At 38.7% G+C, this 16,716-nt stretch overlaps 8 non-coding genes across 8 annotated transcripts; 7 read left to right on the top strand and 1 right to left on the bottom strand.

The window, feature by feature from the left end:
• The first annotated feature begins 910 nt into the window (after positions 1 to 910).
• trnaf-gaa (transfer RNA phenylalanine (anticodon GAA)) lies at positions 911 to 983 on the top strand. Its single transcript has one exon. It is a non-coding gene; the product is annotated as a tRNA-Phe (tRNA).
• A 2,306-nt stretch (positions 984 to 3,289) lies between these two features.
• trnaf-gaa (transfer RNA phenylalanine (anticodon GAA)) lies at positions 3,290 to 3,362 on the top strand. Its single transcript has one exon. It is a non-coding gene; the product is annotated as a tRNA-Phe (tRNA).
• Positions 3,363 to 5,668: 2,306 nt separating this feature from the next.
• On the top strand, positions 5,669 to 5,741 carry trnaf-gaa (transfer RNA phenylalanine (anticodon GAA)). Its single transcript has one exon. It is a non-coding gene; the product is annotated as a tRNA-Phe (tRNA).
• Positions 5,742 to 8,050: 2,309 nt separating this feature from the next.
• trnaf-gaa (transfer RNA phenylalanine (anticodon GAA)) lies at positions 8,051 to 8,123 on the top strand. Its single transcript has one exon. It is a non-coding gene; the product is annotated as a tRNA-Phe (tRNA).
• Positions 8,124 to 10,432: 2,309 nt separating this feature from the next.
• Positions 10,433 to 10,505, top strand: trnaf-gaa (transfer RNA phenylalanine (anticodon GAA)). The gene has a single exon. It is a non-coding gene; the product is annotated as a tRNA-Phe (tRNA).
• A 1,990-nt stretch (positions 10,506 to 12,495) lies between these two features.
• Positions 12,496 to 12,568, bottom strand: trnaa-agc (transfer RNA alanine (anticodon AGC)). Its single transcript has one exon. It is a non-coding gene; the product is annotated as a tRNA-Ala (tRNA).
• Positions 12,569 to 12,811: 243 nt separating this feature from the next.
• On the top strand, positions 12,812 to 12,884 carry trnaf-gaa (transfer RNA phenylalanine (anticodon GAA)). The gene has a single exon. It is a non-coding gene; the product is annotated as a tRNA-Phe (tRNA).
• A 2,306-nt stretch (positions 12,885 to 15,190) lies between these two features.
• trnaf-gaa (transfer RNA phenylalanine (anticodon GAA)) lies at positions 15,191 to 15,263 on the top strand. The gene has a single exon. It is a non-coding gene; the product is annotated as a tRNA-Phe (tRNA).
• Positions 15,264 to 16,716: the final 1,453 nt, after the last annotated feature.

Below are 16,716 nucleotides of genomic sequence, written 5' to 3'. Positions count from 1 at the left end.
TTAGGTTTTTCTACCATACCTTCCAAGCCCAGAAGCTGTCTGGTAGAAAGCCCTGATGGTTGGCCAATTACAAGCGTTCGAACGCTTTCATTACATGGAAGTTTAGCTCGGGCAAATCAATCGTTGCTGGTTGCTATACAATGTATAATGTCCGGCTCGCCATTGCGGGAATGTCACCCAGACACCACATTTAAAACTCCGGTATGATGCGAAATACAGAGCGTTTTACCTGGCGGGGACAGGCTTAATCATCATTTTGTGAACTTGTTCAGCAAGGGCTGTAATGTAATGGAGATTCATTTGTATGTAAAAGTCCCACACTTTAGCTATATTCATCTTGACATTGCAAGTCTTCATGTATAAGGCTTTAAATAAAGGCATCATAAAGAGCTATAGAATACATTAAAAATGCATTTTTAAAAAGAATAATTTAATGACATCAGGACATGTTAAACATAAATTAAGAGCTAAAAAAATTAAATAGAATAAGAAAGGGCAAAGCAACTGTCGTCATGCTCAAAACTCAAGCAATAGCAACATTATTTGGAGTCTTTAGCAAAGGCAACACTGAATAGACATGCAAGAACCTGCTCTTTGGAGAATGCGGGCATTGATCCCGCTGAATCTGGCATGCTAAGTGAGCGCTCTACCATTTGAGCTAATTCCCCTATGCACTTCAAGTGAACCCCAAAGGAGGCTAAAGCCTCAAGCCAGACCTAATTGTGTAGTTACTTAGTTATAGCCCTTGGTTATAAGTATTCGTTAAAATAGTGTATTCCAATGAGACAAAGTTGATTTGAAAATACACTTCTTACATTTAAAAGAAATGCTCTCCCATTCCGTGAGAAATAGATCATAGTACATGGGCAGGGAGAGATCAAGATTACAAAGCTTGACCCCTGCGTTCTGTGCCGAAATAGCTCAGTTGGGAGAGCGTTAGACTGAAGATCTAAAGGTCCCTGGTTCGATCCCGGGTTTCGGCAACCAAGCTGGTACATGCGCGCTCTCTTATTTGTAGACAGTCAGTTCACATTGATCAGAGTGTGTTTCTAGTTCATTGCTTGCATTCCAACTTGTTAACCTTTCGAACTGAAGCTTGTAAATGCTGCTGTCTGCACAGTTTTCGTAGGCCAACATCCACAAACAAGAAAAGTACTTACTGCAGTAGACCATTGTACACGCAAAGCCCAGCCGCTCCAAAAGCATGGAAAAAGCACTCTCACATAAAGGTGAATTATCAGTATGGAAAAGCCTTCAAGAAATGCTGCTTTAAGCGTTGAGCCTTTCACAAACAAGAAAAGTACAGACTGCAGTAAAACACTGTACGTTCTAAGCCCGACTGATCATAAAGCCAAAAAACGCACTTCTCAATTAAAGCTATATATCCGGTATGGAAAGGCCTTTTGGAAATGCCTTCTTAAGCTATTGCACCACATATCAAAAAGGGTTCATTAATGAGAATGTGGGAGTCAATCTCACTGTCCTTCCCATGCTAAGTGGGCTTTAATCATATCAGCTAATATCATAGGCAGGGAAAACTTGAACAAAGAAGATTCCAAAAAAATCATTCCCAAAGGCAAAATCTGGCCTTGCAGCAGGATTGTGTGTGTGTATGCATTTGTTTTCTTAGCTCCAATAATGAGGTGGCTGTCACAAAAATATTCTAGGACACCTTGCTCGATCATTCAAGCCATACTCCTTTGCTATCCTTGGTTCAGGCAAGTGATATTGTTACTGGAGTGAATGAAGTTGATGCCTTGGTAAAGCCCCTCAGTGAAAGACACATGACTGCTGCCTTTACTGAAAGGACAGCAGAACTGGAGAATGGATGATCACATATGTGTTCAAGTTGGGATAATATTAATACTCATATCAAAATGTTTACATAAATGTTTCACTCAAATTGCACACAAATTCAGATTTTGTTCCAGTAACACATACAACCAAAAAACACATCTATGAATAGCTTATATCACACCAGAGACCATTCTTTCTTCAGACAAAAAACAGTCCAAAGCTATGTTTAAATGTATTTATTTATTTTTTAAGATATCATATTACCTCCTGGTTAAGTGTAAGGAATTTCAAAAATCATGCTTTCAAAAGAAAAAGTAGCATGGCCTAAAGCTAATGTAATGTGATCATCAAATGTTAAACTTGAAGCAGAGATGTTTTTCTCCTCCTTCTGGCAGCAAGAGTTATTAATGCTCTTCTTTCAGCACTCTCAAATGATGCAAAGCTTCACCATTGGTTTTCCGTATTTGTCCTCACCATCGATCGCTTTCTTTTATTTATATTTATTTTTTAACTTTAATCCTTCCTCTGAATGCTGAAATTCTTTTTTTCTCTGTAGCATCAGAAGCTGTTCTTGGACACTTCTTAGGTTTTTCTACCATACCTTCCAAGCCCAGAAGCTGTCTGGTAGAAAGCCCTGATGGTTGGCCAATTACAAGCATTCGAACGCTTTCATTACATGGAAGTTTAGCTCGGGCAAATCAATCGTTGCTGGTTGCTATACAATGTATAATGTCCGGCTCGCCATTGTGGGAATGTCACCCAGACACCACATTTAAAACTCCGGTATGATGCGAAATACAGAGCGATTTACCTGGCGGGGACAGGTTTAATCATCATTTTGTGATCTTGTTCAGCAAGGGCTGTAATGTAATGGAGATTCATTTGTATGTAAAAGTCCCACACTTTAGCTATATTTATTTTGACATTGCAAGTCTTCATGTATAAGGCTTTAAATAAAGGCATCATAAAGAGCTATAGAATACATTAAAAATGCATTTTTAAAAAGAATAATTTAATGACATCAGGACATGTTAAACATAAATTAAGAGCTAAAAAAATTAAATAGAATAAGAAAGGGCAAAGCAACTGTCGTCATGCTCAAAACTCAAGCAATAGCAACATTATTTGGAGTCTTTAGCAAAGGCAACACTGAATAGACATGCAAGAACCTGCTCTTTGGAGAATGCGGGCATTGATCCCGCTGAATCTGGCATGCTAAGTGAGCGCTCTACCATTTGAGCTAATTCCCCTATGCACTTCAAGTGAACCCCAAAGGAGGCTGAAGCCTCAAGCCAGACCTAATTGTGTAGTTACTTAGTTATAGCCCTTGGTTATAAGTATTCGTTAAAATAGTGTATTTCAATGAGACAAAGTTGATTTGAAAATACACTTCTTACATTTAAAAGAAATGCTCTCCCATTCCGTGAGAAATAGATCATAGTACATGGGCAGGGAGAGATCAAGATTACAAAGCTTGACCCCTGCGTTCTGTGCCGAAATAGCTCAGTTGGGAGAGCGTTAGACTGAAGATCTAAAGGTCCCTGGTTCGATCCCGGGTTTCGGCAACCAAGCTGGTACATGCGCGCTCTCTTATTTGTAGACAGTCAGTTCACATTGATCAGAGTGTGTTTCTAGTTCATTGCTTGCATTCCAACTTGTTAACCTTTCGAACTGAAGCTTGTAAATGCTGCTGTCTGCACAGTTTTCGTAGGCCAACATCCACAAACAAGAAAAGTACTTACTGCAGTAGACCATTGTACACGCAAAGCCCAGCCGCTCCAAAAGCATGGAAAAAGCACTCTCACATAAAGGTGAATTATCAGTATGGAAAAGCCTTCAAGAAATGCTGCTTTAAGCGTTGAGCCTTTCACAAACAAGAAAAGTACAGACTGCAGTAAAACACTGTACGTTCTAAGCCCGACTGATCATAAAGCCAAAAAACGCACTTCTCAATTAAAGCTATATATCCGGTATGGAAAGGCCTTTTGGAAATGCCTTCTTAAGCTATTGCACCACATATCAAAAAGGGTTCATTAATGAGAATGTGGGAGTCAATCTCACTGTCCTTCCCATGCTAAGTGGGCTTTAATCATATCAGCTAATATCATAGGCAGGGAAAACTTGAACAAAGAAGATTCCAAAAAAATCATTCCCAAAGGCAAAATCTGGCCTTGCAGCAGGATTGTGTGTGTGTATGCATTTGTTTTCTTAGCTCCAATAATGAGGTGGCTGTCACAAAAATATTCTAGGACACCTTGCTCGATCATTCAAGCCATACTCCTTTGCTATCCTTGGTTCAGGCAAGTGATATTGTTACTGGAGTGAATGAAGTTGATGCCTTGGTAAAGCCCCTCAGTGAAAGACACATGACTGCTGCCTTTACTGAAAGGACAGCAGAACTGGAGAATGGATGATCACATATGTGTTCAAGTTGGGATAATATTAATACTCATATCAAAATGTTTACATAAATGTTTCACTCAAATTGCACACAAATTCAGATTTTGTTCCAGTAACACATACAACCAAAAAACACATCTATGAATAGCTTATATCACACCAGAGACCATTCTTTCTTCAGACAAAAAACAGTCCAAAGCTATGTTTAAATGTATTTATTTATTTTTTAAGATATCATATTACCTCCTGGTTAAGTGTAAGGAATTTCAAAAATCATGCTTTCAAAAGAAAAAGTAGCATGGCCTAAAGCTAATGTAATGTGATCATCAAATGTTAAACTTGAAGCAGAGATGTTTTTCTCCTCCTTCTGGCAGCAAGAGTTATTAATGCTCTTCTTTCAGCACTCTCAAATGATGCAAAGCTTCACCATTGGTTTTCCGTATTTGTCCTCACCATCGATCGCTTTCTTTTATTTATATTTATTTTTTAACTTTAATCCTTCCTCTGAATGCTGAAATTCTTTTTTTCTCTGTAGCATCAGAAGCTGTTCTTGGACACTTCTTAGGTTTTTCTACCATACCTTCCAAGCCCAGAAGCTGTCTGGTAGAAAGCCCTGATGGTTGGCCAATTACAAGCATTCGAACGCTTTCATTACATGGAAGTTTAGCTCGGGCAAATCAATCGTTGCTGGTTGCTATACAATGTATAATGTCCGGCTCGCCATTGTGGGAATGTCACCCAGACACCACATTTAAAACTCCGGTATGATGCGAAATACAGAGCGATTTACCTGGCGGGGACAGGTTTAATCATCATTTTGTGATCTTGTTCAGCAAGGGCTGTAATGTAATGGAGATTCATTTGTATGTAAAAGTCCCACACTTTAGCTATATTTATTTTGACATTGCAAGTCTTCATGTATAAGGCTTTAAATAAAGGCATCATAAAGAGCTATAGAATACATTAAAAATGCATTTTTAAAAAGAATAATTTAATGACATCAGGACATGTTAAACATAAATTAAGAGCTAAAAAAATTAAATAGAATAAGAAAGGGCAAAGCAACTGTCGTCATGCTCAAAACTCAAGCAATAGCAACATTATTTGGAGTCTTTAGCAAAGGCAACACTGAATAGACATGCAAGAACCTGCTCTTTGGAGAATGCGGGCATTGATCCCGCTGAATCTGGCATGCTAAGTGAGCGCTCTACCATTTGAGCTAATTCCCCTATGCACTTCAAGTGAACCCCAAAGGAGGCTAAAGCCTCAAGCCAGACCTAATTGTGTAGTTACTTAGTTATAGCCCTTGGTTATAAGTATTCGTTAAAATAGTGTATTTCAATGAGACAAAGTTGATTTGAAAATACACTTCTTACATTTAAAAGAAATGCTCTCCCATTCCGTGAGAAATAGATCATAGTACATGGGCAGGGAGAGATCAAGATTACAAAGCTTGACCCCTGCGTTCTGTGCCGAAATAGCTCAGTTGGGAGAGCGTTAGACTGAAGATCTAAAGGTCCCTGGTTCGATCCCGGGTTTCGGCAACCAAGCTGGTACATGCGCGCTCTCTTATTTGTAGACAGTCAGTTCACATTGATCAGAGTGTGTTTCTAGTTCATTGCTTGCATTCCAACTTGTTAACCTTTCGAACTGAAGCTTGTAAATGCTGCTGTCTGCACAGTTTTCGTAGGCCAACATCCACAAACAAGAAAAGTACTTACTGCAGTAGACCATTGTACACGCAAAGCCCAGCCGCTCCAAAAGCATGGAAAAAGCACTCTCACATAAAGGTGAATTATCAGTATGGAAAAGCCTTCAAGAAATGCTGCTTTAAGCGTTGAGCCTTTCACAAACAAGAAAAGTACAGACTGCAGTAAAACACTGTACGTTCTAAGCCCGACTGATCATAAAGCCAAAAAACGCACTTCTCAATTAAAGCTATATATCCGGTATGGAAAGGCCTTTTGGAAATGCCTTCTTAAGCTATTGCACCACATATCAAAAAGGGTTCATTAATGAGAATGTGGGAGTCAATCTCACTGTCCTTCCCATGCTAAGTGGGCTTTAATCATATCAGCTAATATCATAGGCAGGGAAAACTTGAACAAAGAAGATTCCAAAAAAATCATTCCCAAAGGCAAAATCTGGCCTTGCAGCAGGATTGTGTGTGTGTATGCATTTGTTTTCTTAGCTCCAATAATGAGGTGGCTGTCACAAAAATATTCTAGGACACCTTGCTCGATCATTCAAGCCATACTCCTTTGCTATCCTTGGTTCAGGCAAGTGATATTGTTACTGGAGTGAATGAAGTTGATGCCTTGGTAAAGCCCCTCAGTGAAAGACACATGACTGCTGCCTTTACTGAAAGGACAGCAGAACTGGAGAATGGATGATCACATATGTGTTCAAGTTGGGATAATATTAATACTCATATCAAAATGTTTACATAAATGTTTCACTCAAATTGCACACAAATTCAGATTTTGTTCCAGTAACACATACAACCAAAAAACACATCTATGAATAGCTTATATCACACCAGAGACCATTCTTTCTTCAGACAAAAAACAGTCCAAAGCTATGTTTAAATGTATTTATTTATTTTTTTAAGATATCATATTACCTCCTGGTTAAGTGTAAGGAATTTCAAAAATCATGCTTTCAAAAGAAAAAGTAGCATGGCCTAAAGCTAATGTAATGTGATCATCAAATGTTAAACTTGAAGCAGAGATGTTTTTCTCCTCCTTCTGGCAGCAAGAGTTATTAATGCTCTTCTTTCAGCACTCTCAAATAATGCAAAGCTTCACCATTGGTTTTCCGTATTTGTCCTCACCATCGATCGCTTTCTTTTATTTATATTTATTTTTTTTAACTTTAATCCTTCCTCTGAATGCTGAAATTCTTTTTTTCTCTGTAGCATCAGAAGCTGTTCTTGGACACTTCTTAGGTTTTTCTACCATACCTTCCAAGCCCAGAAGCTGTCTGGTAGAAAGCCCTGATGGTTGGCCAATTACAAGCATTCGAACGCTTTCATTACATGGAAGTTTAGCTCGGGCAAATCAATCGTTGCTGGTTGCTATACAATGTATAATGTCCGGCTCGCCATTGTGGGAATGTCACCCAGACACAACATTTAAAACTCCGGTATGATGCGAAATACAGAGCGATTTACCTGGCGGGGACAGGCTTAATCATCATTTTGTGATCTTGTTCAGCAAGGGCTGTAATGTAATGGAGATTCATTTGTATGTAAAAGTCCCACACTTTAGCTATATTTATTTTGACATTGCAAGTCTTCATGTATAAGGCTTTAAATAAAGGCATCATAAAGAGCTATAGAATACATTAAAAATGCATTTTTAAAAAGAATAATTTAATGACATCAGGACATGTTAAACATAAATTAAGAGCTAAAAAAATTAAATAGAATAAGAAAGGGCAAAGCAACTGTCGTCATGCTCAAAACTCAAGCAATAGCAACATTATTTGGAGTCTTTAGCAAAGGCAACACTGAATAGACATGCAAGAACCTGCTCTTTGGAGAATGCGGGCATTGATCCCGCTGAATCTGGCATGCTAAGTGAGCGCTCTACCATTTGAGCTAATTCCCCTATGCACTTCAAGTGAACCCCAAAGGAGGCTAAAGCCTCAAGCCAGACCTAATTGTGTAGTTACTTAGTTATAGCCCTTGGTTATAAGTATTCGTCAAAATAGTGTATTTCAATGAGACAAAGTTGATTTGAAAATACACTTCTTACATTTAAAAGAAATGCTCTCCCATTCCGTGAGAAATAGATCATAGTACATGGGCAGGGAGAGATCAAGATTACAAAGCTTGACCCCTGCTTTCTGTGCCGAAATAGCTCAGTTGGGAGAGCGTTAGACTGAAGATCTAAAGGTCCCTGGTTCAATCCCGGGTTTCGGCAACCAAGCTGGTACATGCGCGCTCTCTTATTTGTAGACAGTCAGTTCACATTGATCAGAGTGTGTTTCTAGTTCATTGCTTGCATTCCAACTCGTTAACCTTTCGAACTGAAGCTTGTAAATGCTGCTGTCTGCACAGTTTTCGTAGGCCAACATCCACAAACAAGAAAAGTACTTACTGCAGTAGACCATTGTACACGCAAAGCCCAGCCGCTCCAAAAGCATGGAAAAAGCACTCTCACATAAAGGTGAATTATCAGTATGGAAAAGCCTTCAAGAAATGCTTCTTTAAGCCTTGAGCCTTTCACAAACAAGAAAAGTACAGACTGCAGTAAAACACTGTACGTTCTAAGCCCGACTGATCATAAAGCCAAAAAACGCACTTCTCAATTAAAGCTATATATGCGGTATGGAAAGGCCTTTTGGAAATGCCTTCTTAAGCTATTGCACCACATATCAAAAAGGCTTCATTAAGGAGAATGTGGGAGTCAATCTCACTGTCCTTCCCATGGTAAGTGGGCTTTCAATCATATCAGCTAATATCATAGGCAGGGAAAACTTGAACAAAGAAGATTCCAAAAAAATCATTCCCAAAGGCAAAATCTGGCCTTGCAGCAGGATTGTGTGTGTGTATGCATTTGTTTTCTTAGCTCCAATAATGAGGTGGCTGTCAGAAAAATATTCTAGGACACCTTGCTCGATCATTCAAGCCATACTCCTTTGCTATCCTTGGTTCAGGCAAGTGATATTGTTACTGGAGTGAATGAAGTTGATGCCTTGGTAAAGCCCCTCAGTGAAAGACACATGACTGCTGCCTTTACTGAAAGGACAGCAGAACTGGAGAATGGATGATCACATATGTGTTCAAGTTGGGATAATATTAATACTCATATCAAAATGTTTACATAAATGTTTCACTCAAATTGCACACAAATTCAGATTTTGTTCCAGTAACACATACAACCAAAAAACACATCTATGAATAGCTTATATCACACCAGAGACCATTCTTTCTTCAGTCAAAAAACAGTCCAAAGCTATATTTAAATTTATTTATTTATTTTTTAAGATATCATATTACCTCCAGGTTAAGCAAAAGGAATTTCAAAAATCATGCTTTTAAAATAAAATGTAGCATGGCCTAAAGCTAATGTAATGTGATCATCAAATGTTAAACTTGAAGCAGAGATGTTTTTCTCCTCCTTCTGGCAGCAAGAGTTATTAATGCTCTTCTTTCAGCACTCTCAAATGATGCAAAGCTTCACCATTGGTTTTCCGTATTTGTCCTCACCATCGATCGCTTTCTTTTATTTATATTTATTTTTTTAACTTTAATCCTTCCTCTGAATGCTGAAATTCTTTTTTTCTCTGTAGCATCAGAAGCTGTTCTTGGACGCTTCTTAGATTTTTCTACCATACCTTTCAAGCCCAGAAGCTGTCTGGTAGAAAGCCCTGATGGTTGGCCAATTACAAGCGTTCGAACGCTTTCATTACATGGAAGTTTAGCTCGGGTAAATCAATCGTTGCTGGTTGCTATACAATGTATAATGTCCGGCTCGCCATTGCGGGAATGTCACCCAGACACAACATTTAAAACTCCGGTATGATGCGAAATACAGAGCGATTTACCTGGCGGGGACAGGCTTAATCATCATTGTGTGAACTTGTTCAGCAAGGGCTGTAATGTAATGGAGATTCATTTGTATGTAAAAGTCCCACACTTTAGCTATATTGATCTTGACATTGCAAGTCTTCATGTATAAGGCTTTAAATAAAGGCATCATAAAGAGCTATAGAATACATTAAAAATGCATTTTTAAAAAGAATAATTTAATGACATAAGGACATGTTAAACATAAATTAAGAGTTAAAAAAATTAAATAGAATAAGAAAGGGCAAAGCAACTGTCGTCATATTCAAAACTCAAGCAATAGCAACATTATTTGGAGTCTTTAGCAAATACGACACTGAATAGACATGCAAGAACCTGCTCTTTGGAGAATGCGGGCATTGATCCCGCTGAATCTGGCATGCTAAGTGAGCGCTCTACCATTTGAGCTAATTCCCCTATGCACCTTAAGTGAACCCCAAAGGAGGCTGAAGCCTCAAGCCAGACCTAATTGTGTAGTTACTTAGTTATAGCCCTTGGTTATAAGTATTCGTCAAAATAGTGTATTTCAATGAGACAAAGTTGATTTGAAAATACACTTCTTTCCATTTAAAAGAAAGGCTCTCCCATTCCGTGAGAAATAGATCATAGTACATGGGCAGGGAGAGATCAAGATTACAAAGCTGGACCCCTGCGTTCCGTGCCGAAATAGCTCAGTTGGGAGAGCGTTAGACTGAAGATCTAAAGGTCCCTGGTTCGATCCCGGGTTTCGGCAACCAAGCTGGTACATGCGCGCTCTCTTATTTGTAGACAGTCAGTTCACATTGATCAGAGTGTGTTTCTAGTTCATTGCTTGCATTCCAACTTGTTAACCTTTCGAACTGAAGCTTGTAAATGCTGCTGTCTGCACAGTTTTCGTAGGCCAACATCCACAAACAAGAAAAGTACTTACTGCAGTAGACCATTGTACACGCAAAGCCCAGCCGCTCCAAAAGCATGGAAAAAGCACTCTCACATAAAGGTGAATTATCAGTATGGAAAAGCCTTCAAGAAATGCTTCTTTAAGCCTTGAGCCTTTCACAAACAAGAAAAGTACAGACTGCAGTAAAACACTGTACGTTCTAAGCCCGACTGATCATAAAGCCAAAAAACGCACTTCTCAATTAAAGCTATATATGCGGTATGGAAAGGCCTTTTGGAAATGCCTTCTTAAGCTATTGCACCACATATCAAAAAGGCTTCATTAAGGAGAATGTGGGAGTCAATTTCACTGTCCTTCCCATGCTAAGTGGGCTTTAAATCATATCAGCTAATATCATAGGCAGGGAAAACTTGAACAAAGAAGATTCCAAAAAAATCATTCCCAAAGGCGAAATCTGGCCTTGCAGCAGGATTGTGTGTGTGTATGCATTTGTTTTCTTAGCTCCAATAATGAGGTGGCTGTCAGAAAAATATTCTAGGACACCTTGCTCAATCATTCAAGCCATACTCCTTTGCTATCCTTGGTTCAGGCAAGTGATATTGTTACTGGAGTGAATGAAGTTGATGCCTTGGTAAAGCCCCTCAGTGAAAGACACATGACTGCTGCCTTTACTGAAAGGACAGCAGAACTGGAGAATGGATGATCACATATGTGTTCAAGTTGGGATAATATTAATACTCATATCAAAATGTTTACATAAATGTTTCACTCAAATTGCACACAAATTCAGATTTTGTTCCAGTAACACATACAACCAAAAAACACATCTATGAATAGCTTATATCACACCAGAGACCATTCTTTCTTCAGTCAAAAAACAGTCCAAAGCTATATTTAAATTTATTTATTTATTTTTTAAGATATATTACCTCCTGGTTAAGCGAAAGGAATTTCAAATATCATGCTTTTAAAATAAAATGTAGCATGGCCTAAAGCTAATGTAATGTGATCATCAAATGTTAAACTTGAAGCAGAGATGTTTTTCTCCTCCTTCTGGCAGCAAGAGTTATTAATGCTCTTCTTTCAGCACTCTCAAATGATGCAAAGCTTCACCATTGGTTTTCCGTATTTGTCCTCACCGTCGATCGCTTTCTTTTATTTATGTTTATTTTTTTAACTTTAATCCTTCCTCTGAATGCTGAAATTCTTTTTTTCTCTGTAGCATCAGAAGCTGTTCTTGGACGCTTCTTAGATTTTTCTACCATACCTTCCAAGCCCAGAAGCTGTCTGGTAGAAAGCCCTGATGGTTGGCCAATTACAAGCGTTCGAACGCTTTCATTACATGGAAGTTTAGCTCGGGCAAATCAATCGTTGCTGGTTGCCATACAATGTATAATGTCCGGCTCACCATTGCGGGAATGTCACCCAGACACCACATTTAAAACTCCGGTATGATGCGAAATACAGAGCGATTTACCTGGCGGGGACAGGCTTAATCATCATTGTGTGAACTTGTTCAGCAAGGGCTGTAATGTAATGGAGATTCATTTGTATGTAAAAGTCCCACACTTTAGCTATATTGATCTTGACATTGCAAGTCTTCATGTATAAGGCTTTAAATAAAGGCATCATAAAGAGCTATAGAATACATTAAAAATGCATTTTTAAAAAGAATAATTTAATGACATAAGGACATGTTAAACATAAATTAAGAGCTAAAAAAATTAAATAGAATAAGAAAGGGCAAAGCAACTGTCGTCATATTCAGAACTCAAGCAATAGCAACATTATTTGGAGTCTTTAGCAAAGGTAACACTGAATAGACATGCAAGAACCTGCTCTTTGGAGAATGCGGGCATTGATCCCGCTACCTCTCGCATGCTAAGCGAGCGCTCTACCATTTGAGCTAATTCCCCTATGCACTTCAAGTGAACCCCAAAGGAGACTGAAGCCTCAAGCCAGACCTAATTGTGTAGTTACTTAGTTATAGCCCTTGGTTATAAGTATTCGTCAAAATAGTGTATTTCAATGAGACAAAGTTGATTTGAAAATACACTTCTTTCCATTTAAAAGAAAGGCTCTCCCATTCCGTGAGAAATAGATCATAGTACATGGGCAGGGAGAGATCAAGATTACAAAGCTTGACCCCTGCGTTCCGTGCCGAAATAGCTCAGTTGGGAGAGCGTTAGACTGAAGATCTAAAGGTCCCTGGTTCGATCCCGGGTTTCGGCAACCAAGCTGGTACATGCGCGCTCTCTTATTTGTAGACAGTCAGTTCACATTGATCAGAGTGTGTTTCTAGTTCATTGCTTGCATTCCAACTTGTTAACCTTTCGAACTGAAGCTTGTAAATGCTGCTGTCTGCACAGTTTTCATAGGCCAACATCCACAAACAAGAAAAGTACTTACTGCAGTAGACCATTGTACACGCAAAGCCCAGCCGCTCCAAAAGCATGAAAAAAGCACTCTCACATAAAGGTGAATTATCAGTATGGCAAAGCCTTCAAGAAATGCTTCTTTAAGCCTTGAGCCTTTCACAAACAAGAAAAGTACAGACTGCAGTAAAACACTGTACGTTCTAAGCCCGACTGATCATAAAGCCAAAAAACGCACTTCTCAATTAAAGGTATATATCCGGTATGGAAAGGCCTTTTGGAAATGCCTTCTTAAGCTATTGCACCACATATCAAAAAGGCTTCATTAAGGAGAATGTGGGAGTCAATCTCACTGTCCTTCCCATGCTAAGTGGGCTTTCAATCATATCAGCTAATATCATAGGCAGGGAAAACTTGAACAAAGAAGATTCCAAAAAAATCATTCCCAAAGGCAAAATCTGGCCTTGCAGCAGGATTGTGTGTGTGTATGCATTTGTTTTCTTAGCTCCAATAATGAGGTGGCTGTCACAAAAATATTCTAGGACACCTTGCTCGATCATTCAAGCCATACTCCTTTGCTATCCTTGGTTCAGGCAAGTGATATTGTTACTGGAGTGAATGAAGTTGATGCCTTGGTAAAGCCCCTCAGTGAAAGACACATGACTGCTGCCTTTACTGAAAGGACAGCAGAACTGGAGAATGGATGATCACATATGTGTTCAAGTTGGGATAATATTAATACTCACATCAAAATGTTTACATAAATGTTTCACTCAAATTGCACACAAATTCAGATTTTGTTCCAGTAACACATACAACCAAAAAACACATCTAGGAATAGCTTATATCACACCAGAGACCATTCTTTCTTCAGTCAAAAAACAGTCCAAAGCTATATTTAAATTTATTTATTTATTTTTTAAGATATATTACCTCCTGGTTAAGCGAAAGGAATTTCGAATATCATGCTTTTAAAATAAAATGTAGCATGGCCTAAAGCTAATGTAATGTGATCATCAAATGTTAAACTTGAAGCAGAGATGTTTTTCTCCTCCTTCTGGCAGCAAGAGTTATTAATGCTCTTCTTTCAGCACTCTCAAATGATGCAAAGCTTCACATTTGGTTTTCCGTATTTGTCCTCACCATCGATCGCTTTCTTTTATTTATATTTATTTTTTTAACTTTAATCCTTCCTCTGAATGCTGAAATTCTTTTTTTCTCTGTAGCATCAGAAGCTGTTCTTGGACGCTTCTTAGGTTTTTCTACCATACCTTCCAAGCCCAGAAGCTGTCTGGTAGAAAGCCCTGATGGTTGGCCAATTACAAGCGTTCGAACGCTTTCATTACATGGAAGTTTAGCTCGGGCAAATCAATCGTTGCTGGTTGCTATACAATGTATAATGTCCGGCTCGCCATTGCGGGAATGTCACCCAGACACCACATTTAAAACTCCGGTATGATGCGAAATACAGAGCGATTTACCTGGCGGGGACAGGCTTAATCATCATTTTGTGATCTTGTTCAGCAAGGGCTGTAATGTAATGGAGATTCATTTGTATGTAAAAGTCCCACACTTTAGCTATATTTATTTTGACATTGCAAGTCTTCATGTATAAGGCTTTAAATAAAGGCATCATAAAGAGCTATAGAATACATTAAAAATGCATTTTTAAAAAGAATAATTTAATGACATCAGGACATGTTAAACATAAATTAAGAGCTAAAAAAATTAAATAGAATAAGAAAGGGCAAAGCAACTGTCATCATGCTTAAAACTCAAGCAATAGCAGCATTATTTGGAGTCTTTAGCAAATACGACACTGAATAGACATGCAAGAACCTGCTCTTTGGAGAATGCGGGCATTGATCCCGCTGAATCTGGCATGCTAAGTGAGCGCTCTACCATTTGAGCTAATTCCCCTATGCACCTTAAGTGAACCCCAAAGGAGGCTGAAGCCTCAAGCCAGACCTAATTGTGTAGTTACTTAGTTATAGCCCTTGGTTACAAGTATTCGTCAAAATAGTGTATTTCAATGAGACAAAGTTGATTTGAAAATACACTTCTTTCCATTTAAAAGAAATGCTCTCCCATTCTGTGAGAAATAGATCATAGTACATGGGCAGGGAGAGATCAAGATTACAAAGCCTGACCCCTGCGTTCCGTGCCGAAATAGCTCAGTTGGGAGAGCGTTAGACTGAAGATCTAAAGGTCCCTGGTTCGATCCCGGGTTTCGGCAACCAAGCTGGTACATGCGCGCTCTCTTATTTGTAGACAGTCAGTTCACATTGATCAGAGTGTGTTTCTAGTTCATTGCTTGCATTCCAACTTGTTAACCTTTCGAACTGAAGCTTGTAAATGCTGCTGTCTGCACAGTTTTCGTAGGCCAACATCCACAAACAAGAAAAGTACTTACTGCAGTAGACCATTGTACACGCAAAGCCCAGCCGCTCCAAAAGCATGGAAAAAGCACTCTCACATAAAGGTGAATTATCAGTATGGAAAAGCCTTCAAGAAATGCTTCTTTAAGCCTTGAGCCTTTCACAAACAAGAAAAGTACAGACTGCAGTAAAACACTGTACGTTCTAAGCCTGACTGATCATAAAGCCAAAAAACGCACTTCTCAATTAAAGCTATATATGCGGTATGGAAAGGCCTTTTGGAAATGCCTTCTTAAGCTATTGCACCACATATCAAAAAGGGTTCATTAAGGAGAATGTGGGAGTCAATCTCACTGTCCTTCCCATGGTAAGTGGGCTTTCAATCATATCAGCTAATATCATAGGCAGGGAAAACTTGAACAAAGAAGATTCCAAAAAAATCATTCCCAAAGGCAAAATCTGGCCTTGCAGCAGGATTGTGTGTGTGTATGCATTTGTTTTCTTAGCTCCAATAATGAGGTGGCTGTCACAAAAATATTCTAGGACACCTTGCTCGATCATTCAAGCCATACTCCTTTGCTATCCTTGGTTCAGGCAAGTGATATTGTTACTGGAGTGAATGAAGTTGATGCCTTGGTAAAGCCCCTCAGTGAAAGACACATGACTGCTGCCTTTACTGAAAGGACAGCAGAACTGGAGAATGGATGATCACGTATGTGTTCAAGTTGGGATAATATTAATACTCACATCAAAATGTTTACATAAATGTTTCACTCAAATTGCACACAAATTCAGATTTTGTTCCAGTAACACATACAACCAAAAAACACATCTAGGAATAGCTTATATCACACCAGAGACCATTCTTTCTTCAGTCAAAAAACAGTCCAAAGCTATATTTAAATTTATTTATTTATTTTTTAAGATATATTACCTCCTGGTTAAGCGAAAGGAATTTCGAATATCATGCTTTTAAAATAAAATGTAGCATGGCCTAAAGCTAATGTAATGTGATCATCAAATGTTAAACTTGAAGCAGAGATGTTTTTCTCCTCCTTCTGGCAGCAAGAGTTATTAATGCTCTTCTTTCAGCACTCTCAAATGATGCAAAGCTTCACATTTGGTTTTCCGTATTTGTCCTCACCATCGATCGCTTTCTTTTATTTATATTTATTTTTTTAACTTTAATCCTTCCTCTGAATGCTGAAATTCTTTTTTTCTCTGTAGCATCAGAAGCTGTTCTTGGACACTTCTTAGGTTTTTCTACCATACCTTCCAAGCCCAGAAACTGTCTGGTAGAAAGCCCTGATG

Source organism: Lampris incognitus, chromosome 9, assembly GCF_029633865.1.
Source record: "Lampris incognitus isolate fLamInc1 chromosome 9, fLamInc1.hap2, whole genome shotgun sequence".
NCBI lineage: Eukaryota > Metazoa > Chordata > Actinopteri > Lampriformes > Lampridae > Lampris > Lampris incognitus.
This window is presented reverse-complemented; position numbering and strand designations above follow the sequence as displayed.